A 26,290-nucleotide genomic window follows, 5' to 3' on the forward strand; every position below is an offset into this window, starting at 1 on the left:
GCCTGGGAACCTCCATATGCCGTGGGTGCAGCCCTAAAAAGAAGGAAAAAAAAAAGAAGATACCCTTTTAATAACAGGCTGTGACTTTTGGACTTGAAATTGTTTACTTCTCTAGATAGTCTTATTCTATTGACCTAAGAACTGGGCCCCTTTCAAGTTCTTAAATAAGGATTCAATTGAAAAACAAATCAATTACTAAAAATATTTTTAAAATTCCACTTCTTGAGAGGATAGGACATGTTCTTGCATTTTGCCTTCTTGGACTTCTTTTTCTTTCCCCTGGGAGAACCCAAAGCCTTTGGACTGCAGGAAAGATATTGCATTATTTACAAATTTGCAAATACTGTAATTTGTTTTGTGCACAAAGGAATTTGCACTTCACACAATTGTAAATTGATTGCTCCCTTTGAGCTGTTAATTAGATTCCTGCTATTTTTTTTTCCTAGGGCTCAAGACCAGTACTACTCCAAAGGAGAAATTAAAAGGATCTGATCCAAAAAGGCCAATGCTTTGGTGCCCATTCCCATTCCACCCCCTCCATCGCCCACCTCCACTAAGGAAATTATTCTTACCAATGCTCATTTTTCAAAGAACAAATATTCCACCAAGCTCCAAATGTCTGTCAGCCTTCTCTTCTAATTTCCCATTTCAGCGTTTCCTGCGTTTAATCCTGTATAAAGCAGATTGCAAAGGAGAGGCTTAGGGATGTGGGTCTGTTATACTGATCTGCTGATTGTCGCTCTTAACTTTATCACAGAATATGAATTAAAAATAAATTTATCAGAGTTCCCTGGTGGCTCAGCAAGTTGAGGACCTGACGTTGTCACTGCTGTGGCGCAAGTTTGATCCCTGGCCTGGGAACTTCCCCATGGTACAAGCATGGCCAAAACAAAACAAAACAAAAAAAAAGAAGAAAAAAAAAAAGAAGAAGAAGAAGAAGAAAAGCCAGCAAACTCCATGAAAAAAAAATAAACTTGCAATTCTTGGCTATTGCAAAAAATTGAGGAAAGGAGTCAGATGTAAAAAATGTGATGTATAGCCCGGTACCCTAATATGTGTTTGTGTGTATGTGTTCGTATGTGTATGTGTTCGTATGTGTACAAACAATGGGAAGGGACAGTTACACTGCTAACCCTATTCCTTATGCTAAGTCTGCCCACACCCCCATTGGGAGCTTTAGGAGACAGGGGCCAAGGGGAATGTGGCCATAGTGGGAGGACCATGAGAAAGTTTTCTTTGATGGGCATCATCAGGCAGAGACCAAGAGCCTGGGCTCTGGGGTCAATCATGGATGTGGGGACCATCTTTGACCTTCGCTATGTACATGACCTTCAGCAAGTAACTTACTGTCTCTCAGCTTCTCCGTGTGTAAGATGAAGTAATGATACTACCTCTTCAAAGGGTGGTTATGAAGACTGAACGAGCTAATGCACTTTAGTTTTCAGCAAAGTGACTAGAACATTGCAAGCCCTCAAAGAATGTTTGCTGCTAGCCACCGCAATACAAAAGGTGTTATTATGCTCTCTGCTTACGGGGTGACCTTGGTTGGGTTACTTTTCTATGTCTTCGTTTTCATCATCTGAAAAAAAGGAAATGAATATTGCCTTAGTCACAGAGTGGTTTTGAGGAGTAAACGAGTTGTATGTAAAGCTTTGTAAAACAATCCCTGGTGCATAAGAAATGCTATGTAAATATTTACTATTATTGTATACTGTGGGCCAGGAGACTTTTTTTTTTTTTTTGTCTTCTGTCTTTTCAGGACCGCACCTGTGGCATATGGAGGTCCCCAGGCTAGGGGTCAAATCAGAACTATAGCCGCTGGCCTATGCCACAGCCACAGCAACACAGGATCCGAGCTGTGTCTTCCACCTACACCACAGCTCACTGTGAAGCCAGGTCCTTAACCCACTGAGCAAGACTAGGGATTGAACCCGCGTCCTCATGGATTCTAGTCGGGTTCGTTATCCACTGGGCCGTGATGGGAACTCCCAGCTGTGGCCAGGAGATCTTTTTTTATTAGCTTCTTTTTGTTGTTGTTGTTGAGATCTTTGATTTTCAAAGTACTTCTCAAAAGTAAGGGAATGTAGGGTAGTAGCAATGCACAGAAAGTCAGAAAGACCTAGGGTTTAGTTCAGGAGGGCTGTAAACTATGTGATTAAGGGCCTCAGTTTCCTTATCTGTTAAGTGCAGAAGGGCAGTTAAGAAGAGTCAGGGCCAGATCCAGGTCGTAGGAAACTTGAAGCTTATGTAATATGGGAACCTTCTTTAAGAAAAGAATATAAAACTATGAATACAAACTTATTTATAAAAATAAATACTTTTTAAAAATCATCAATAGACTCAATAAACGTTAAAAAGCTGCAAATAGTATAAACACCACGAAATCCAAATAAATAACAAATTTTTATTAATTAACTACCTGACAAAACCCTATATTACTTTTTTCCCATATATTACATGTTGGGGGCTGTATATTCTGATTTGCTCTTCACATGACAATGATTTTTCAATATATCCTTCTGTGAAAAGAATAGAAAGATAATTCAGTTTTTCCTCTGGCCTGCATTTTCAGTGCCGAGCGCCCTAGGACAAGTATGCATCATGAAATATCCTCCAACTTATATCTTTATGACGTGATTTGCACGTGAATTGGCCTGGTTGGAAGTAGAAATAGTCCTGGAATATACTCTTACATTGGGACAACTCAAAACAACAACTATATATATTCACACATATATACATACATTGTGATTAAGTAATGATAATACATACACACACATACACATATGAATTTTGTGAACTCTGTTTTGTTTTAGTGTTTCCATGCGAATCTAGTGTAAGCAGGACTAGTAGGATAGAAGAAGTAGGAGAATTTCTACAAGTAGGCAGGAAGAAGGTATAAGTGGCTCTAGTCTCAAAAATCCCCAAAGTTGCTTTGGTTTTCCTTTGCTCCCTTATTTCTTCAGTTAGTCTGTTCATCTCCTTGATAATCTAAATTCACTCTCCCCAATTCTCAATATCCTTCTTTCAGAAATGACAAAACTGGAAGTTCCCATTGTGGCTCAGTGGTAATGAAACCGACTCGTATCCATGAGGATATGGGTTCGATCCCTGGCCTTGCTCAGTGGGTCATGGATCTGGCATCACTGCGAGCTGTAGTGTAGGTCACAGATGCAGCTTAGATTCAGTGTTGCTGTGGCTATGGTGTAGGCCAGCAGCTGTAGCTCTGATTTGACCCCTAACCTGGGAACTTACAAATGCCACAGATACAGCCATGAAAAGCTAAAAAAAAAAAAAATTGTTTATTTTAAGAAAAGATCATTGTGAAATACGCTGGCTACCTGGGTGTTGAAAAGAAAAGTGGGGAGTTCCCTGGTGGCTGAGTGTTAAGGCTCTGGCATTGTCACTGCAATGGCTCTGGTCACTGCTGTGGCAAGTGTTCAGTCCCTGGCCCCGGGAACTTCTGCATGCCTTGACTGCACCCCTCCAAAAAGGAAATAAATAAATAAATAAATAAGAAAGAAAATGGCTGAATAAAACAAAAATCCACATGAGAGTAAGGGAGTTTGGGGGTAGGATCCAACTAATCCAGAGTAGAGAGGAGTTATTACTTGTAGACTCAGATATCTTAGATGCCATAGTTTTCTATTGTGAAGGATTTGCAGGAAGTGAGGTGGGAATGAAAGGGCCCTTAGACGGGAAGGCTCTACCTGTCAACTTTCAGACTCTGAGCATCTTTGGGGATGAGTCTTATTCATCTGAGTATTTCAGGTACTTGGAATCTAAGAGGAGGTGCTTGAAAAAGCTTGTTGGATAAAGCGATTGGATGTATTAGAGTTGGTTAACTAGGAAGCAAGTAGACATATTTTTAGCCACAAAAGTTTCCATTTCTTAAAATTGTAAAGCAATTTTCTTGCAAAGCTTAGATTTGCTTTGTTAGCAAGAAGAAACTTTCAACAATTATGTGAATGATAACAACAAACACAGTGATTTCGAAGATAAAACATTGGCATTTCTACATGAATCTCAAGCTTGGAATCACAACAGCACCTTGTGAGATTCTGGAAAACTGCAGGTTTGAAAGAGTATACTTCGAAATGTATGCTGTCCAGATATACTTTTTTATTTATTCATTTATTTATTGGGCCCTCAGCAAAGAGTAAGTCCTGATAACAGAAAAAACAAAAGACAGGTTCATCATCTAATAGTCAGACTGGGGTATAATCCTTCCACTGGTGTGGAAGATAAGTAAAAAATGGAGAATAGAGGGTGAGAGAAGTATTAGCAAAGAACTCAGATGCTCCTTTGAGCATTTATGCCTATAACTGGATGCCTTTTAGTGGTAGTGATGGAGACATAAGACGCAGAATTCTTACTGTGTCTCGATGGCAGTTTATAACTTCAACGGGAGGGTCAGAGTCACCCTTGCAAATATTACAGAACAGCACAGAGCAGTATCTGATGAAATCACCTTTTGATTCCGCATTTCTTCATTCATTCCTGGAGTCACATGTTCATTCCTTCAACATATGTCTGTGGAATGCTTACCACGTGCCAGGCACTTGGCTGGTCCTGGAAATTCAGTGACGAACATGAGAGTCAGAGTCTCAGAGAAGCAATAACCTAGCAGAGAAGATGCACCTTAAATAAGAGACGCCAATACAGAATGTGTGGTATGGTAGAGAAAACACAGGAAGGGAAGGTACAACAGGGGACTCGAACCTGGTTCAGGCCTCCCTGAGAAAGTAAAATGTTAACCCAGATAGTGGGCTGTCCCCTCCTTTCCAACAGTGACTCCTCCATATTCCAGCCGGTAGGTCCTTTTGGTCTGCAACTCTCATCTTCGTGTTTCAATTCCCCTTTTAATATAGTTCCTGCTCCACTTACAAGATGCCTCTGAATCCTGACTCCTGACTTTTTACATTACAATAGACAACTATTATTATGCTGTCTATTTCTTCTCCTAAGAGACACAATTCTTCCCCCCCCCCCACCCCCCGGCTGAGTCCATGGCATACAGAAGTTCCTGGGCAAGGGACTGAACCTGAGGCATGGCAGCGACAACACTGAATCCTTCACCACACAGCCACTAGGGAACTCCGGCACTATTCCTATTTAACTTCTTTTTTTTTTTTTTCCCTTGATTAAAGAATATCATTTAACATCATTATTTCACACTTAACATTTCTCACTCAAGAGTATCACTGCGCTGAGCTCTGTTTGTGTATCTGCAAGTTAAATGTAGGCACCATTTCTAATATGTACATCTATTTTATCTCTCTTAAGAATCTAAAGAATTTGATAATCCTCATATCTCTAATCTATATTCGCTAATTCCATCACATCCATAATATGATACTATAATCATAACAGATATAGTAATGGAAGCAACTACTACCATTTCCTGAGTGCTTGCTATGTACCAGTCATTTCAAAATAACCTATATACATTACATTACCTAATATTTACAAAATACTTCTGAACTGGTTACTATTATCTCCATGTTGCAAATGCTTTATAGGGATCAAAAGTTTGGGCAAAGTCACACTTATTACAAGAGAGAATTGTGATTTGAACCCAAATTTGCTTGATGCCAGTGTTTATAGTATTATGCAATCCTGCCTGGCTGTACAATCAGAATATTGTAAATATTCTTCGAACTGAGTCTCTGTAGTAGGTTACCAAGCTGTGAAGTCACTGATTTAGATCTCCCTAACACAATAAAGTGTGGGCTCTAATAATTTGATTCCTACCAAAATCAATGCTATAGGAGTAAGAAAAAATCAGCAGTATTCACTATTCTAATATTTTATTGCTCACTGGCATGTTACTCTAAAATCATTGAATGATCCTGGGATGTGAAAAATACTTTTGTTGATCCTCTAAGTTGAAAGTCAAAATGTTTTGATATATAAGTCTAAAGATTCCTAGGGACTTTGTTAGCCATGGAGGTAAAGTGATGGATGTAATGGAAATAAGGTCGAGGGGGAGGGGAGAGGATAGAAGCTGCCTTTGGTCCTCTCACAAGCTGCATCAAGGATGCTGCATCAAGGATGCTGCACCAGGTCCATTGTGATTGGTTGAGATTAGCTCCTCTAAGAAACCAGATGAATAAACTGGTTTCCACATGATCTGCCAGCAAACTAGAGCTCTTTATCTCAACCTGTCCCATGCATATCCTCCTCTAAGGGAGTCTTTCTTCTGGTGGCCTCATTCTAAATGGTGATGCTCCATACTATGTCTTTGCCCCTTGTCTCAGAAGAGTGAACCAAGAGGTCAGCACTGGCTGGAAGACAGATTAAAATGATAATCTGGGCCAACCCGTTGCCTTTCTGGGAATTTGGCAATGGGAATCTAAGACACTAAGTCAGCTGGCAGCAAGGTCAGATTGTGAGAGGATGCATGAATCACACACAAGCAGAACTCTAAAGGAGCAGATCAGAGGGCAAAAGTTGAGGAAGCTGGTTGGAAAAGAAGGCAATCACCAGAAAGAAAGCGAAGACACGAAGACACTGGTGTTTAAAGGTACCTTCCATCCTGGGTGTTTCTAGTTCTGGTCCCCGCTGTGTATCCTTGTAACCTCACCCCACCCCCAACTAAATCTCCTTCCACCACTAATTTTGTGAAGCAACTTGAGCATGCCTGTTTCTTTCAACCAAAAGAGACTGATGGAAACCATCTTCCTTCCCTTGCATGTCAAGCACTTACAAATGTGAAGTATTACTCTTAGTTCTCATTAGTAAATGGATATGAAAGAACTTGAAATTCCAAAAGAAAGAGCTAGAAATTCACTGAGCCAGAAAAAAACCCTTTTTGGCTTTCTCACACAGAAAATTCTTACAGCCTACATTTTGTTAGGAAAGTCTGCTCTGCAAAAACCTCAAACTTTTTAGAACCTTTTGTGTTCTTACCCAGAAAGCTTCCCTTGGATTTTAAATTTCTCAAAGTGATTCTAATGTGTCTACCTGAGCCACTAGCCCCAAAGAAAACTTTGGGAGACAACAGGCTTTCTCCCTTTCCTGTCTTTATCCTTCCTTCAGACCTCATGCCTGCCGGCCCAATTTAATGATTTTCTAGAATTTTTGGACCAAAGAGATTTTTTTCAAAAAGTAAAATCAGGACTTGCCTTCATGGCTTAGCGGTTAATGAATGCAACTAGGATCCATGAGGACACAGGTTCAATCCCTGGCCTAGCTCAGTGGGTTTAGGATCCCACATTGTTGTGGCTGTGGCCTAGGCTGGTGGCTACAGATTTGATTCAGCCCCTAGCCTGGGAAGCTCTATATGCCAGGTATGTGGCCACAAAAAGCTAAAAAAAAGTAAAATCAAACAGAAATCAAAGTTAAATATCCTTGAAAGTTTCCAAGCACTAAGTAATGAAGAAAAAGATAAAGGGAAATGAGGGCAACTTTGTGTCAATTCGTAGGTTCAAAGATCACCATTGTGTCTCTCTGAAATACAAAGGGGACCAGACATGTACTAGGAGGTCATTTTGTTTTATTTACTTTTACTTTTATTTTTTGTCTTTTTTTGTGTTTTTAGGGCCACACCTGTGGCATATGGAAGTTCCCAGGCTAGGGGTCAAATCAGAGCTGTAGCCACTGGCCTACGCCAGAGCCACAGCAGCGCCAGATCCGAGCCACATCTGCGACCTACACCACAGTTCACAGCAATGCCAGATCCTTAACCCACTGTGCGAGGCCAGGGATCGAACCTGCAACCTCATGGTTCCTAGTTGGATTCATTTCCGCTGGGAGGAGCTCAACTCAGCAAAACAGAATAGATCTGGAATCTTCGCCGTCTCCATTCCTGTGGTCACAGATCTTTTTGCTGTAGGAGCCACTGCTTTTTCTTCCCTTTCTGAGTCTCTCTCTCCCCCATCTCTCCCTCTCTTCCTCTCCTCCCCAACCCTCCCTCCCCTTCCCTCCATCTGCCTCTCTCTTCCTCCTCGTCTCCTTCTCCTTCTCTTCCTCCCTCTTCTCTCTCTCCCCCTCTCCTTCTTTCCCCCAACACTCCCTTCCCATCCCTCCCCTCCCTTTCTCTTCTTCCTCTTCCTCCTTCTCTTCTTTTTCTTCTCTTTGTTCTTTTCCTTCTTCTCCTCCTTCTCTTCCTCCTCCCCCCTCCTCTTCTTCCTCTCTCTCTCCTCTCTCTCTCTCTCTCTCCCTCCCTCTCTCTCTGACACAACAGTGACTCTCCCATTCTAACCTCTCTAGATGAAGAAAGCCCATCTTCTCTGGGATGCTGAGCCCCAGTTTTACTCTCCAAGAGGCAACTACCTTTCATGATATGAACAAAATCACAAAAGATAATATACCTGATGTATTCTGGCTCAAGCAAGAACCTAACCACACTGTATATAAACAGGCCCGGTTTTTAAAATACAGGTCTGGGCTGAAAGAATCCCCTGGGTGGTGTAATGGGCAGGATATATAAAGCCTGGACCAAGCCTTAGGTTCTGTCATCTTTGCCTTTTACAAATGACCTCTGTTTATAGTAGCCTATTTATGAGTCTGCGTTGGTCATCAGGCAAAATGCCTTATTTATTTCCTGGTTGTTTACAAAACCAAGGACCCAGACTGCAGGATATTTATACTGTTGTCTATCAAAGCATTCACTGGGAGAAGAGATAAGGGATTCATTGGCCAAAAATATTGTGGCTTGCAAATTATGAGTGCCCTGGAATGAGGTCACCACGTTACCATGTCATAAGAAAATGAGTTTGTTCTCTTGGGCAAATGATGTAACTCATTTCACCTTCCTCAGATGGCATGAACATAATTTTTGCCTTTTTACTATAGTTCTTAGTCGGTTGGGCAGTGACATGTCAGGTAAAAGTGAGATGCAATGATTTTGCAAATCATTGAAGCAAAATCTGAGTTGACACCTCCTAGAACATCGACAAGAGTGTCTCTAGTTTCAAAGAACGAAGGAGTATATTTAGCCAGACAAGGATAAGGTTCTAGATGTGGGGGGTAACAAGGAGCCATAAAAAGCAAGAAGGGAAGGCAGGTGCTTGGGTGTGTTGGTGCCCTAGATTCTATAGCCTTGGTGGCTGCCCACGTGTCTTCAGAGTGAAGACTGGCCCTCTGCTCTCTGAGCCAGGACCACAACCTGAGGGAAGAGGGACTCTGGCCCCACCTGCCAGCTCTTGAGCCTGCTCAGCCCCATCTCAGCTTTGTTCTTTATCTTCAGGGCTTCAGCAACATCAACCTACTGTATTCTAGAATGAGATCAGGTGAATTCCTGAGAGGTCATGGATCCCAATGCCACATTAGCGACATTGACTTTGGGTCACCTCTGTGTCTCCAGAAGCAGATGCAATAAGATTACATGCTTGTTCACAGACTTTTAATGTCTCTTGCTTTTGGTCCTGTCACTTACCTGACCTACTTCCAACGTTTCATGTTCCACTCTCTTTTATATAATCTGACCCTTTTCCACATCATCAACTCCACTGCCTGCTCCCTTCTCACTAGAGCACCCCATACTTTTGCTTTCTTGTTCACATTCTCCTCAAAAGTCACTCAAAGTATCCTGGAAGCAAAGCAGAAGAGCTTAAAATATTTTTGCAGTGGAAAGTCTAGAGGTGACATACCTAAACACAGCCTATTCATTGCTTGATGAGGTTCATGCTTTGGCCGGGAGTATGGTAGGGGTGGAATTTTGCCTAGGCACACTTTGGCTGTTCTGTGTTTGGTGTTGCCCATGCTGATCAGCTATTGTTTAAGCAAAGGAAGGCAAGTGTCCTTGCAGAGCAGTGATGGGCTCATGGGTAACACTCCTGTAGCAGGAACCTTTCCATTTATCTCTGAATCTGTCCTAGGACAGAATCTCAACTCCAGCCAAATCCTTCCAAAAGCAAAGATCATTTTCCTCATTAGACCGTAAGCTCCCTAAGGGCACACATTTCCATCTGGGTTCTAATCATTCATGTATCCCAGGTGCACAGACTGGAGCCTGTCCCACTGTAGGTGGCCAATAGGTCTTTGCTGATTTCACTCCTGCCTGATGGAAGCATTACTCTAGTACTGCAAGGCTCTTGTGCATTAAAAAAGCACAACATCAGGAGTCCCTGCCATGGCAGTGAATTAAGAATCCCACTGCAGGGTTAAAGATCCGGCATTGCCGTGAGCTGTGGTGTAGGTCACAGACGCGGCTCAGATCCCGCATTGTTGTGGCTCTGGCGTAGGCCAGCAGCTGTATCTCCGATTAGACCCCTAGCCTGGGAACCTCCATATGCCACGGGTGCGACCCTAGAATAAGGCAAAAAGACAAAAAGACAAAAAAAAAAAAAAAAAAAAAAGACTCCTGCTGCAGCAGCTTGGGTCCCTGCAGAGGTGTGAGTTCAAACCCCAGCTCTGTGCAATGGGTTAAAGGATCCAGTGTCTGGCATAGGTTGCACCTGTGGCTGGGATTCAGTCCTTGGCCCAGGAGTGTCCATATGCTGTGGGTTCAGCCATAAAATTAAAAAAAAATAAGCACAATATCAGACGTTTACTTCAGAGCATATTTTAGATTTTATTTTGGCCATGCTGTGCAGTGGCTTGATATGGAATCTTAGTTTCCAGACCAGGGATTGTCCTCGGGCTGCAGTGGTGAAAGCACCAAGTCCTAACTGCTAGACCACCAGAGAACTTTCCAGAATATATTTTAGTATGCTAATTGATATACACAGAGGGGAGAAAAGATCTCTGTATATATCTTGGGCTTTGAATGAAGATGAGCTTCTGAGGGCTGTCATTGTAATTCAGAGAACAGAATTAGAAACAGTAACCATTATAGAAAATTGTAAGGAACGTTTTGAATAGGAAAGGTAGTTGAAAACAAGAAAATTAAGTTTTTAAGTTATAGAAATGTGAAATTGATAAACACTTGGTGTTTCAGATAAACAGGTAACTTACTGTTATTCCTTAAAAAAGGGGGTGTTCGATAAAATTCCTTCCAAATCCAAAAAGTTAAGGAACTATAATTAGAAATGAGCAAAAATGATAAAAATAAATAAATAAAATGGAGGCAGTTATTCTCCCTTTGGGGAGTGAATCTAGCCCTAAAACAAAAAATCTTAACCTGAAGTCTATGGTTATACTTGCTCATACATTGGAAGTCTCTAAAACTGGGTACAAAAATTTTATCTATGTGTCTCCCCCCGCCGAGGAGCAAGTACCCATCATTTTCATCAAAGCCCCAAGGCAGTTTGAGACCCCCTAGACCTTATAAGCCACTGGAACAGAACATTTTAGCTTGTCTCCTTATAAGGCTTGAAATAACACTATGTGTCAGGCACTGTGCTAAACATTTTATATGTATTACTTCATTTAACCCTAACCTCACCAGACTGCTGCTTTTCCTGCAAAGTTAACTTTCTCAAAGGCTTACAGCAGATTACAGGTGAAGCTGGGACCCCAACACAGGCTGAACCAGAACGCCACGCCTCTATTCATTACATAAAACTGCCTTCTTTTTGGTAGACGGAACATTTTCCAAAAACCAGAGCCTTTTCAGTCTTGGCCATTATTTTTCCTTTAATTCATCTCTCATATTTATTTAATAACAGCTTTCTAAGTATCCCACAGCCTTTATACACCCAGAGAACATTCCTCCGTGGATCCAGCCTTCTCAAGCACCAAGGCAGTCCTGTCCAGACCACTCACCTCAGTTTTTTTCCGCTGTACAACTAGGCTTCAGTAAGCTTAATTTTGCCTTAACTGTCTATTCTAGAGTCAAGTCTGGCCACGTGGCACTAATGGACAACCCATATATTTGGAGAGACTCCAAGAAATCCATCCCAGGCACTGAATAGTCCTGGCCCTGTTCCAGAATTTTACTAACCTTCCACAAATTGCGATTCCAGACACGTTTGTACCTTGGCCCCCAGGATAATGGAAGCCACAAAAGAGACAGAAATGAAAATGTCAGCCCAGCTGGGCCTGCAGTGCGGGCCAGCAATTACAATGGAACCCGTTGCCTCTTAGATCACCTGAGTGCAGCACATCTGTGCCTCCTGCAGAAGGGATAACAAAATAATCCAGAGCTGTTTTTTCAGATGTCCCGTAACTCAGGGTCAATACAGGGTGCCACTTAATAACAGCGACCAAGATTTTGATAAGCGACAGGAAAATTTTAAAAAGTGAAGTGAGAAGCAGAGATGAGCTTTCAGAATGAGATCAGAGTTCTGATGAGCTTTGTAATTCAGCGGCCACTGCCATTACTCAGGACCGAAATAACCTGAAATATATGATTGAGGCTGGAGTGGCAAGTAAAATAAGGCTCTGTGATTCTCTGCTTGAGGAAAATGGATCAGCCAAAGCTTCTCACTTACTGCAGATTCTGCAGGCCAAGTAGTTTGCCAGGTCACCGCAGATGGAGGAAAGAATATTCACAGCCACTGTGACACCTGAGAAGTCAGACACTTTGTGGGATCACGACAGAAGTTCAAAACATCAACTTGAGAAAACAAGTGAAACTGACAACCAAGTATGGGTGGCACTAGGGATTAAATGGTGTGGAATCAAGACACTACTATCTTCTCACTTTCCTTTTTTAGAGCCTCACCTGCAGCATACGGCAGTTCCCAGTCTAGGGATTGAATCGGAGCTACAGCTGCTGGTTTACACCACAGCCACAGCAACGCAGGAGCTGAGCTGCATCGCGGCAATGCTGGATCCTTAACCCACTGAGCCAGGCCGGGGATTGAACCTGCATCCTCTTGGATGCTAGGTGGATTCTTAACCCACTGAACCACAATGGAACTCCCTCCTTTTTTATTCTTTAAAGACCCAACCACTGATAGAAGCTACTCATTTCACATTCAATGATCTGTTATTTTCTCTGCTCTGAAGGTGCTGATTTTCAGTGTCTGTGATGGTACAACTGGGAGTCTTTCTAGCTTTTTTCTTTTTTTAATTTTTAATTTTATTGGCGTATAGTTGGTTTATAATGTTGTGCTAGTTTCTGGTGTACAGCAAAGTGATTCAGTTATGTACACATACATATATCCATTCTTTTTCAGAGTCATATAGGTTATGACAAAATACAGAGTAGATTTTCTTGTGCTATACAGTAGGTCCTTGTTAGTTACCTCTTTTATATATAGCAGTGTGTCTATGGTAAACCCAAACTCCTAATTTATCCCCACATTTCCCCTTTGGTAGCCATAAGCTTGATTTTGAAATCTGAGTCTGTTTCTGTTCTGTAAATAAGTTCTTTGTATCATTTTAAAAAATTAGATTCCAAGTCTTTCTAGCTTTGAAACTGAGCTCTCCAAACAAGCGGATACCTTTTCTTCTGCTGCTGGGCCTGGGAAACACTAAGAGTATTTCAGCCAAGAGAACCTTCCTGCCAGTCTATATCCTAACTCAGAGAGGCGGCTGGTTAAGCTCACAAAGAAAACTGATGTTTGATCATGGAGTGTGATTAAACTTTCACTGTTTTTTTTTTCCTATCACTACAACAATGTGGAGACGGGTGATTTTCCTAAAGCACTTGCCACCTGCTTTGTGATTGCTTTTTCTTTTTTTTCTTTCTTTTTTACTTGACTGCTTTTCAGAGAGATTATAGGCTTCGTGAGGACAGTTTTTTCATCATTCTATCCTCAAGACAATAACAAAAGTTTATTTTGAAGAAATGCATAAAGAAAGTCATTGCAGAAAAAAGTCTTCTAGTCTTATAGGAAGAGTGAAACCCTACGAGGTTGGTAAAATGTGGGTTGAATTGCTCAGGAGTTTTTAATAACCAGTGGTGTTCAGCTGAATGCATATTATGTGCAGATGTAATACTGAAGGCTGTTAGAAGTTCTAGAATAGGGACGAGGGTTCAGGCTGCGGTAGCCAACTGCCATTTTTGTCCTCCTGCTCTTATTTTCCCTTCAGGTAACTCTGAGCCAGGGTTAGTGCAGGCAAGTGCCCACGCCTTCCCCCTGGGTCCCATCTTGTCCTCCTCCCCCAGGTACACCGGGTCCAACATCAGTAGGTGATGCTCTGCGCCCCAGAGAACCGCCTGCCAGGGCCACAGGGCTGTGTTCAGCCACGGTTCCAGCCGGTCCTGTCAGAGGGGCTTAGCCTTTTTTTGCTGTGGGAGACAGAAGCTGGAGCCCTGGGGGTCTCTACACTGGAGCCAGCACTGGAGGAGGTGGGGGTGGGGAGGGGAAGGGGGCGGATGCCTGATGACATCATGAGAGGCCATAAATCACCCACAACGGGGGGGGGGGGGGGGGTGTTTCCTGTCATGTGCCACAAAAAGAACCCTAACTTGTCCAGAGACTACGCTGCGTTACGCAGTTTTTAATCTTTGCCAAAGCAAGAAATCGCTTAGATGGCTCCTAGAGGAAGTGTCGTTTAGAACATCTCAGTCTCAGGAAATTCATTTAATTGGGCTGCAATCTCTGCCTTAGATGTAACGTTGGAGCTTCTGGAGCCACAGAGAACGCAGAACGCGTGTACTCTCTCTTTGCCCTGACAGCTCTGCGAGAAGCAAGCTCATTTATCATTTATTTGATAAATAGCTTTGGAGCACCTACTATGTGCAGGCACCTCTTTTCTCTAAGATTTATGGTCCAACTGTTCTTTGAACTGTTTCTCATGTCACAGGGTTCTGGACCGATGCTGATGTTCCTTAGAAGCGCTCCACTGTGTCAAAGCATCCGCTTTAAAATACAGCATCTGGAGCCAAGCACGATGGCATCCATTCATGGGTTACTCATACATTAAGTGTCAACCCTGTGCCAGGTGTCAAGGTAACAGGGATGAATGAGACCTCGTTTTGTGCTCAGAGGACCCACTGCCTGGAGGGAGAGGGCTGCCCTGTAAATAGGATAGTCCAGCCCAGGGAGCTGCAGCAAAACCGTAAAAACTGTAAGAGGGAAGGACAAGTTACTTTAACCTTTGTATTCTGTTGCTTTTGCTACAAGTCAATCATGTTGCCTATAGCTAAAATACCCTTGTTTAGCTCACAGGAAACCTCCTGAACAGGCCCGACTGTGAATGGCTATAGGCAGGCAGAAATCAGCACATCCTGGAACCAGGACCACCCCCCCAGCCCCCGCCCAGCACCCCCGTCCCCTGCCGCCACCACCACCACCGCCACCGCCGCTGCCGCCGCCGCTGCCGCCACTTCTTAATATAAAAGAAGCATGAATTCTAACTCAGAAAAGATGGTTTTTTGGGACACTAGCCCTCCATCTTCTTTATCTGCTGGCTTTCCAAATAAAGTTGCTATTCCTTGCCCCCCATATTTGTCTTGATTTATTGGTCTCTACTGGCCAATGCAGCAAGTGGAATGAGCTCGGTCTCCTAAGGAAATGAGCTGCCCATTCTCCTTGGAGAGGGAAGTCCTTGGACATGCCTCCCACCCAAGGTAGGTAAGTCAGAGTGTGCAGGTAGATGGAGCTGGGGAGGGAATTCCAGGGAGAGTCAGCAGCCTAAGCAATGGGAGGAATTAAGCTGCCTAGTGAGTTCCAGGGACTGCAGAGGCTTCGATACAGCAGGAATGTAGGATGTGAGACTGGGGTATACAAGAGGTAGGACCAGAAGAGTAGGCAGGGTAGAGCCTTGAAAGCCATGCTGTGGAGCATGGATTTTTTTTTTTTCCCTACAAGGTGACAGGGAGTCTCTAAAGTTTGTGAAGAAGAGGGAAGAACGAAGAAGAAGAAGGAGAAGAAGGAGGAGGAGAAGAAGAAGAAGAGGAAGGAGAAGAAGGAGCAGAAGAAGAAGGGGAAGAGGAGGGGGAGGAGGAGGAGGAGGAAGGGGGAGAATGCGAAAAAAGAGGGACAACAGGATCAGGTTTATACACTGGAAAGACACTTTGAAGGTATAAGACCCGGAGCTGGACCTCTAGGAAATCTCGGCAGGAGGAACTGCTGGGAGATCAGATCATCTGGGTGAGAGATGCAGAAGGAGTCTCCTAAGATAACAGCTGAGAGGATGGGAAGAAGGGTGTGGATTAAAGTCAGGGAGGAGACTGGGTGTGCTGAAGGACTTAGCCGCTCACAGTGGCTTAGAGGACCCATAGCATCAGTATCATCTGGAAGAAAAGCAGGCTCTCAGGCCTCACCCCAGGCCTACCGGATCCAAATCGGCAGCTTAACGAGATCCCCCAGGTCATTCAATCACGGGCTCATCAAAGCTGGAGAAACATCAGTATGTGAAGACACAGGACCGCCGAGGACTCGGCCCTCATGGAAGTCACACTTTAGCATGGGAGGTAGATTTGAAACAATAATTCTGTGGTTAACACTGGACGATGACAAGTGCTAGAAAGGGGACATATCAGGAACTGAGACATGCCCTGGGCTGGGGTCAGGGGAGGTTTCCCTGCGTAGGTTACAGTGACAAGCCAGGGTGACCCATGAGAAGCAGGTGGGGCATGTGTGTGTATGTGTGAGGCGGTGGGGAAGAGTCTGCCATCAGACACCAGCAGGTGTTCAGGCTGGAAGGGACACCAGGGCCTTGGAGGAACAGAAAGAGCTAGAGTCACGTGTGACAAAAGAGAGCCCTGTGAGGTGGGGCTGGAGGTCAGGTGGGCGACCCAGTCAGCCACTCAGTCACTCAGAGGATTCTGAGGTTTATTGCAAGAGGACAGTGGGAGGAGAAAGTCCTGAGCGGTACCAGGAAAGCGGTTCGTAAGAGGAGAACCCATAGCTTCCCCTGGCGGTTCCGAACAAAGCCTGTTCGTTCCTGGAGCCATTTAGTTTGGACTCCATTTAAGAGTGTTTTTGGAGCTCACACTCTGTACTAGGCCCTCTGCAAGGCCAGGGAGGGCTAGTCAATATTTAAAATGTGATTCCTAAAAAAAAAAAAAATGCAAAAAAAATAAAATAAAATGTGATTCCTGCCCTCAAGGCCACCACAGGTTGGGAATGACATGTTGCTTTATTAAAGAAGCTTAGGAGTTCCCATCGTGGCTCAATGGTAACAAACCCAACTAGGATCCATGAGGAGTGGGTTTGATCCTTGGCCTCGCTCAGTGGGTTAAGGATCCACTGTTGCTGTGGGCTGTGGTGTAGTTTGCAGCTGTGGCTCAGATCCAGCTTTGCTGCGGCTGTGGTGTAGGCTGGCAGCTACAGCTCCAATTCGACCCCTAGCCTGGGAACTTCTATAAGCCACAGCTGCAGCCCTAAAAAAAAAAAAGTAAATAAACAATACAAAATAAAATAAATAAATAAATAAAATCAAGAAGTTTATAGTCAAACCAAGAAGAACTTCTGGTTAATCATTCCCTGTGTCTTCCCACATAGGCTGCTTCTGAGCCAATGTTCCCTCTTCCTGCTTTTATGTAGCTTTTAATGCAAAATTTTACACTTTTCTTAGTTTCAGGCCAATCTCCCAACCTGCCATATCTTTTCAAAACTAGCTTTGGTCATCGATTTACCAGCTCTCTTCTCCAACTTTATGCTACATGCAGAGCTGATGGATATGTCCTATTTTTTAAAAAAATTTAAGACCCTACTTTAAAAATTGGCAACAGATTTGAGGGTCCTTAAGCCCCTTAGCATGGCAGCAATAGCGTTTCCCTTTTGAGTGATTATAGATTGATTAACCAGTATGCCTTGGGCACTATATAGTGTGTTTTTCTTGGGAAGAATTTATCTTATAGTTAGAGATAAGTGCAATATTTGTGGGAACCCATAGTACCTGTGAATACTGGTGTCACAATATTGTTTATTTTTCAATTTATGGTCACACTCGAGGCATAGGGAATGTCCCGGGCCAGGAATTGAATCCATGCTTCAGCTACAACCTATGCCACAGTTGTGGCAACACTGGATCCTGTACCACACTGTGCTGAGCTGGGGATCAAACCCATGCCTCTGCAGCAACCTGAGCCACAGCAGTCAGATTCCTAATGCACTGTGCCAGAGTGGGAGCTCCCCGTGTCACAGCATTTTAACATTGCATTTTAATTTTGTTACCTCTCTGACCATCGCCATGGGGATACTGTTTTCCTCATCATCACAACCCCACCACCAAGCACAGTGCGTGGCATCTGGTGGGCACGCCTTACACCCTTCATTCGGTGATGTAGCCTGCAGGGGTTTTTTTTGTTGTTAAATGAATTTGCGGAAATTGCATAACACAGCCAGGCTATTTGATACATTTCAAGGATTGAAATACAAAGTTTAGCCCCCTAGACCTTACACAGGTCTGTGGCCAGTTAACTCTGCATGAGTCAGTCACAAAGGCTCACGTTTCGTTGCCCAGAAGTGGCGCACAGTATCACACGCTTTGCTTTCTAGAACATTTCCTGATAGTTCATACACATTTTTAGTGTCTTCAGTTTATCCTAGAGATTTTGTACCTGATGCTGGGAAATCTGGAGAACAGAGAGGTATAACCCTTCCTTCACATAACTGACCCTCCAATTTCATGGACCAGGTATGCCAGCCCTATCTGAAAATCTGATAGATTTTTAATTAAAATGCAAAGTCACACATACCGTGATGTGGGATTCACAAATGCTATGGATTCTTATAAAGAAGGCACTTCTCTTTAGCTACAAGATAGGAAGACACTTTCTAGGAAAAAAATATTGTATGGTGCCCAAGATATTCACTGGATTTTGCCACTAGAATTCTGGCTAACAGGTATAACAACTATAATCACAGCCATGGTTTAGTCTGGCAAAGGTCATTTATAGCAACAATCAAAATATCCTTCTTTTTGATGTTATCACCTAGGCATAATTATAGTTTTTCCTATTATCCCTGCATGTTTCACTTTTTTTTTCTAACCATAGCATACTACAGATAACTCATTTGTAAAATTTGCTTTGATTAATACCTCTCTACCTTGATTTTTTTTTTCTTATTGCATCTGAATTTGTCAGTTTGATGAAAATACTTGGTAACATTTATTGGGACTTTTGTACATCCCACATCCCAGTTCTGTCATATGGTTTTCACAGGCCTTTATTATCTTGTTTAATTCTCATTCATAAGAGGTATGAATATGATTACCTTTGATTTATTTTAAAAATGACATAGATGGGAGAAATTAAATTGCCTACACATTTATTATTTTATAACTTTGTAAAACTGAGGTATAGTTGATTTACAATGGTGCATTAATTTCTGCTGCACAGCAAAGTGTTTTAGTTGTACATATATATATGCACTCTTTTTTAAAAAATATTTCTTTCAAATATGTTTTATCATAGCACATTGGATAGAGTTCTCTGTGCTATACAGTAGTACTCTGTAGTTTATTTCCTCCATTTATAATAGCTTACATCTGCTAACCCAAACCACCCACTCCATCCCATCCCCAATCCCCATCCCCGCCTTCGCAGCCACAAGTCTGTTCTCCCTGTCTATGAGTCTGTTAATGTTTCACAGGTAGGTTCATTTGGGTCATATTTTAGATTCCACATATAAATGATATCATATGGTGTTTGCCTTACTTCACTTGGCATGATAATCTCTAGTTGCATCCACTGTGCTACAAATGGCCTTACCTCATTCATTTTCATGGCTGAGTAGTATTCTATTATATATATGTATATATACATATGCCTATATATACTACTATATATCTTCTTTATTCATTCATCTGTCAATAGACTTTTTTTTTTTATTTTGTCTTTTGGTTTTTAGGGCCATACCCAAGGCATATGGAGGTTCCCAGGCTGGGGTCTAATCAGAGCTGTAGCTGCCGGCCTACACCACAGCTACAGCAACTCGGGATTCCAGCCATGACTGCAATCTACACCACAGCTCATGGCAATGCCGGATCCTTAACCCACTGAGCGAGGCCAGGGATCAAACCTGCATCCTCATGGATACTGGTTGGGTTCATTAACTACTGAGCCATGACGGGAACTCCTCATCCAACTGTTAATAGACATTTAGGTTGTTTTCTTGTCTTGGCTATTGTGAAGAGTGCCACTATGAACATAAGGCTGTATGTATCTTTTCGAAATATAGTTTTGTCTGGATAGATGCCCAGGGATGGGATTGCTGGATCATGTGGTAGTTCTCTCTTAGTTTTCTGAGGAAACTTCACACTGTCTTTCATAAGAGCCATGTAGGAGGTTTCCCGCCAACAGTGTACGAGGGTTCCCTTTTCTCCACGCCCTCTCCAGCATTGGTTATTTGTAGACTTTTAGCGATGGCCATTCTGACCTGTGTGAAGCGGTACCTCATTTGCCTACACATTTATGTTGATTTCCATCCCTCTGCCCCATCAGTCTCCTGGTGTGTTGCAAAGCTGAGAGTTGAGTGAGGTCTGATTCCAGAGCCCAGACTCTTAACCCAGCACACAAAATCTGGAAAGGGCCAAAAACTTAGCATGCTGTGCCCTTTGAGATCATCTGGCTTAGAATATTAGGTACACCTGTGGACCCAATTTGCTCTGTCACTTTCTGGGCAGAATGATTCTCCCAATGGAGAGTGATGGGTCGAGTCGGGGGAGGGTGATTCAAACTCCTGGGATCCCAGGAGAGGACCTTCACGTCCAAAGTTCTGGAATTGGATGGATAGTATACAAAATTCTTAACTTACATTAACATATTTTCATCAATAAAATATTTATTTAATAATGAAGCGAGGTTGGGATCTCATTTTTGCTTTAAATGAGAGCATAGCTCTGTGGCCATAGATTTTCTTTTCCCCAAATATTTATTGAGTCTCAGCTGTGCATCTTTAAAGATATATGTTTCAGGCACAAGGACAGCAGGAGCAAAGGTGTGGTGTGTCCACTGAACAGAGAGGAGAGAACTGGATGTAGCATCTGTCTAGGTTCACCCATGAGACAGAGATTCTAATTTTCAATATGAAAAATTATTTTTTACCTTGAAACAACACAGGCAAAAATCACTAACTTTGTACCTCCACAGGCCGTGGAAGCGGGAGCATCTGACCAGTGTGAAACAAAGCTGGTTTCAGAGAGGGCATTTTGCTGAAATTAAGAGTAACCTGTAAGCATGAGTCACACACAGGGAGCAAGAGACAGGAGGCTGGACGGGGACACACAGCCCAACAATGTCCCCAAAGGGAACAAAGGCAACAATTGAGAAAATGATAGAAACCCACAAAATATGTGATATCTGCCAAGTAAGTCCTAAGTCCTAGTGCTAGGTGTTTGGAGGCTGCAGTAGCAAAAATTGAGAGAGGAAATAAAATCCTACACTTCCACATCTGAATCAACGGTGCCCCTCACTCCCACACACTCCCTCCTCCAACATTTCTGTCTTGTCAGCCTTTGTGGAAGGATTCTCTGTCTCATCGGAAAAGAAGGACGGGTGAGGGAGAATTGTCTTCACCCGAGCAAACCAGATGTGCGGCGGCTTCGTGGAGGGGCTCCGTGTTGTTTTTGCTCTGCTCATGGAAAAGTAACTGAGGGAAGCTGAGCAAGTTCAACTGGGTATTAAAAGTGGAAGAGGAAGGGTTTGGAGCAAGGAATGGGATGAAAGCGAAAGCTGTGTCAGGCGGGATGAAAGCCAAGCCAAGGGCAGTTCATCATCCCAGCTGGAGATGGACAAGAGCGATCCAGCGTCTCCCCCGAGATGAGGAGGAGCCCCACTTGCCGCCGCAGAAATGTCTCTGACATCCAAGCCCCGGAGCTGGGTACTAAGCCTGCTATTTCTGCTCCGTCAATGTCATTCTATTAAAAGTTAAAATAAGCCAGCAACTAGGCAATCTTACCCCTTATAGAAGCCTTATGTAATGTATGCAAATGTGCATCTAAATTATTAGGCTTCTATGCCCCTCCCCCAAAGCTGCACTTGATACATAAAAGCTCGAGAAAGCCTAGAGATTTTTAAAATACATGTGTATCTAAGAACATCTCTAAAGAAAACCTTTTGGGAGCTAACAAGAGGTTGAGAAGCAAAGGCCCTGGATGAAGAGTGGGGACTGCTGGCTCCTGGCCCTCGTTTAGCTCCTTACTCTGCTCTCGCAAACCACTTACCTTCTCAGACTGAAAGAGGATTGTCCAAGTGGGGAAAAAGTCAGAAATGAGGGTCAAAAAACCTCGGTTTGAGTCCCTAACTTGTCATTTATGACCTGTGTGGATGGCAGAGAATTTGATATTTGGAGGCGTGATTCCTAACCTATAACATGAGGGAAGTAATAGTACCTCGTTCATAGGATGGCTACGAGGGACAAAGGAGACCGGGTACATAAAAAGTGCTTTGCAGACTGTAAAGAGCAATAGACAAGTTTGCCTTCACTTCCGCTGATCATCTGTGCCTCCCAGAATACTGGGAGAATAAATGAGCGTTAGAAAGGGTTTATTCCAGAAGGTCCAAAGCCCTACTGCACAATCAATCATAGCAAGTAAGGACCTATTTCAATTCTGTTGAGGAAGGGAAACGTAAACCAGTCAGAAAGCCACTCTCAACACACCTTCCATCCACCCTCAAAGGAAAACGGTGCTCTAGAGGATGCTGGGGGTAGGGTGACCTGGTGGAGCCTGTGCCACACGAAAGGGGTTGCTAGATTACGGGGGAGGGGGAAACACGCTATAATTTAAGAGGCGGAAGGTGACTGAAACGGTCACACAAAAAGGAGATCTAATTCCATTTGAGCTGTTATCTGATTTCTCTGCTGGGTACACGGTCCCCTTCACAGCCTCTGAAGTCAGGGCTGTGCCGCAGAAGTTTTCCACCCAGCAACAGGATGACGTCAGCGGCCAGGAGCCCCACCAATCACCAGGCAGAATGAATCAGCGCGTGCTGGGATTGCGCTCAACCGTCTCCTAGCAAAGCAAGCTCAGCTCTGAAGTGCAGAGGCTGTTTGCACTTCCTCTGCACTTGAAGCTGAGACTGAAAGGCTCCTCAGCTGAAAGGGTACCAATGGGTGTGCAAGCAGTTAAGATTATGGGCATCCAAACAGCCAATCCTAAGGGTAATAAGAGTCATAGCGATGCTTTCCTGCAAGTATTTTTTGGCAATTAAAAATTCAACATTAATAAATATTTTAAAGGCTTGATTTATATATAGTGCCTTATAATTGTTTGAAACTTGTTTTGTATCCTGCGTTATGTGCTGTTGGGCAGCTCTTGGCCCAGAAGCTATATATACAGTTGAGTACTGTACCTTCGAAGAGTTTGAACTTGCTTCTGCTATTTCAAGTCTCCGGTGTCATGACCAGCGTTCTGAAAGTCAACACCTGTTTCATTTCGGGGTCAAGAGCCCCAGTTCTCTAACTGCACTAAACCGTGTTTTGTGTAAGCTTTAAAAATCAGTCTAAGTTGGAACGTTAGGATGTGACTCGTAGAAATGGGCTCAGGCTGGGGAGGGTAGAGCTTTGTGATAACGGCTGAGAACTGTGGAGTTATCTCCTGGCCTTTTGTTAGTTTTTCTGACCTTAGCTGACAGGGACAGCAGTGCAGGAAAAGGATGCAAAAGGTTAAATCTCCCCACCCAGCATGCCAGTCTCTTTCTTGCACTTCTCAGGCAAGCTCCTCACCCAACCAGTCTGCGCCGCCAGAGGATGACCTGCACCAGCGCTGCTCTAAGGCCAGAGGCGTCTCTCCGCGGGTGGTGGAAACATCTTTCCACAAGAAAATAGATGTAACTAAGAGGGAGTGATTTTCCACCTTGTCTCCTCTCAGAGCCCTAGGTCTCAGGAAGCACCACAGACTCGGATTTGTAAGCCCAGACCTGCCACAACCTCTGGCAACCTCTCTCTCCTTTGACAGCTTGTTTCTTGGACGAATGCCTCTTTTGCCTCATTACTGGGATGAAGGCAGAGTTTACAAAAGCTGGCTAATTTGGGCTAATTAGGGGCCATTCTGAAATATTGGGAAGACTGACTTTGGGACTATATTTTGGAAAAAAGCAGACCTAACACGGGTTCAAAAGGTGGTGATGCTGGGGTGGGGTGGGTGAGGCACACCGGTTCTGGTTCTGGAGATTAGGCTCACCTAGGTTCGAATCCCAGCTTCGTTACTTACCAGCTCTGCACCTTGGGGCTACATCTCCATTCCACAGGTGTGGATGGGGCAAAGCTTGGCTCCAAGGATGCCTGTGAAGATAAAGATAGACCATCTCTCACTGAGTGCAGGCAAAGGCATTGTAGCTGCTCAATAATTCATAGACCCTCCACCCCCTTTACACTGGAAATAAACAACTTGTTGGCAAATAGAAATCCCAGAGGGCCCGATTTCACAAATACCGAATGGGTTTGTAATTAGCATGAAAAAGGATTGCTTCCAAGCCCTGTGAGCAGGTCGTCCTTTGCAGGCTCTTAGGCAGACTTGAGAAGCCTTGTTTACACTTTAGCATTCATTTGCTCAGCAAACCCTTACTGCTCGGGCAAAATGAAATTTCAGTGCAGGCTCTGTTTGAATGACCCCCAAACTCCAAATGTAGGTGGCTTTAGTGTGATGGAAGTTTCACTTTTCTGGGAGCCTTGAGATGAATGCTGCAGGCTTTCTAATACTTCTCTGAGGCCCTGGCCCTCTTGACAAGAAAGATGGAACCTTCACCTTCTTCATCCGAACATCCCTGAAGGGGACGTGCTCCTGGTGCCCAGAGTGGTTGAGAGAAGCTTTCTGCAGCCTGAGGGGATATGAAAGGCCCAGGCCAGGTTAGAGGTCAGAGCTGCTGTGATGCCTGGAGACGACAGGAGGAAGTCCTGGTGGGGGATGAACTTCCTGGGCGAGACCGAATCAGCTATTTTTGACTCTTTGGTTCCTCTTTAGTCAGCTGTCAAGAGGACTACAGAAATGGTAACATTTTATTATTTCCACAGGGCCTTTCTCTTGAGAAATGCCATGCTGTCCCAGCTTCTCTGTTCCCTCTGCGCCGATTGCACCCGAGAGAAGGTAAGGAGAAGTCACCTTCTTCCCACTTTCTGGAGAGATAAACTGATGCCTCATGGGCAAACGCAGAGATTTGTGAAACATCAGCTCCTATGGGGACAGCAGAATGGAGATACTGAATAGGGGAAACAATGAAACAGAAATTCGAGGCCTCCTGAGCTGCCTTCCTCATTACAATCCTTTCAAATCCAAGAGGAGAAGTTAGAAATGGGAAAATGGCCAACTGCACTTTAACCGAGAGGCAAGACCTGCCTGCTTTGGATTGGACCTCCAGATATAGGCCCCAGCAGCTCTTTTCTGGTAGGCCAGAAAAGAAGGTAGGCCAGGGGAAGCCAAGTTATTCCAAGACAGTGCCATTTTGTGTCAGAACAACTTGATATGGGGTTAGGTTATAGGTTGAATGGTGTTGTCCTCTCCCACCAAAATCTGTTGACGTCCTAACCCCAGAACCTCAGAATGCAGCCTTATTTGGGAATAGGTTTATTCCAGATGTAATCAATTACATTATGCGAAGTCGTATTGGAGGAGAGTCAAATATCACTCTCCTTACAAGACAAGAGTGGTGTGAAGATAGACACATGCAGGGCGATGCAGTGTGTAGACAGAGGATTGGAATGCTTCATCCACAAGCCAAGAAACACTGGAGATTGCCGGGAAATCATATTCTCCCACAAGACTCAGAGGGAGTACGGCCCTGCTGACATTTTGATTTCAGTCACCTCCGGACCAGGAGGCGATGCATTTTCTGTTTTAAGGTACCTAGTTTGAGGTAATTTGTTATAGCAGCCCTAGGAAACTAATACCTGTGGCATTAACCAAAATTATTGATGCCACTCCCCAGACTAGATAAGACTGGCAGCTGTGTGCATAGGCAAGTTATTGATCTTTGTGGGAGAACATTTTCTTCCTTTTTTTTTTTGCTTTTTAGAGCCGCACCTGCAGCATATGGAAGTTCCCAGGCTAGGGGTCCAATTGAGCTGCAGCTGCTGGCCTATGCCACAGCCACAGCAATGCCAGATCTGAGCCGTGTCTGCTAACTACACCACAGCACACGGCAATGCCAGATCCTTAACCCCCTGTGTGGCGCCAGGGGTCGAACCTGTGTCCTCCTGGATACGAGTCAGATTTGTAATGGATGAACCACAACAGGTTCTTCCTGGAAGAACCTTTTCTAATCCATGAAATAGAAATGGAGGAGGTGATTCAAAAGGACTCTAACACCCTTTGAGAAGAGGGAGTTGTCTCCCAATATATGACAGCTTTTCCTTTTCTGATCTAGTTTTTGAATCCTTCCCCATCTCTCTCTCTCTGTACCTGCCCTGGCTTAGGTCAGGGCGCAGTCACTTCTTGTTTGGAAAATTGGAAAACCGTTCTCCCCTCTAACCTGTACATAACACAAGTGCCTGAGAGATCTTTGTAGACATGGAGCCCATGACGTCATTCCTCTACGCAAACCTCCTACACCTGACGTTGCCCACGGGACACCACCAGCAGTCCTGAGCTTGGTGTGAGGCTCTTTAGGACCAGACCA

General features: G+C 43.8%; 1 long non-coding RNA gene and 1 other non-coding gene across 2 annotated transcripts; one reads left to right on the forward strand and one right to left on the reverse strand.

The window, feature by feature from the left end:
- On the reverse strand, positions 1 to 24,576 carry LOC106504859. The gene is made up of 6 exons (XR_002335590.1): positions 24,424 to 24,576; positions 23,890 to 23,960; positions 4,472 to 4,623; positions 1,533 to 1,579; positions 573 to 670; positions 1 to 33 (listed from the first exon to the last, which is right to left on the reverse strand). It is a non-coding gene; the product is annotated as an uncharacterized LOC106504859 (long non-coding RNA).
- MIR7143 (microRNA 7143) lies at positions 22,700 to 22,760 on the forward strand. Its single transcript, NR_128459.1, has one exon. It is a non-coding gene; the product is annotated as a microRNA 7143 (primary transcript).

Source organism: Sus scrofa, chromosome 9, assembly GCF_000003025.6.
Source record: "Sus scrofa isolate TJ Tabasco breed Duroc chromosome 9, Sscrofa11.1, whole genome shotgun sequence".
NCBI classification, from domain to species: domain Eukaryota; kingdom Metazoa; phylum Chordata; class Mammalia; order Artiodactyla; family Suidae; genus Sus; species Sus scrofa.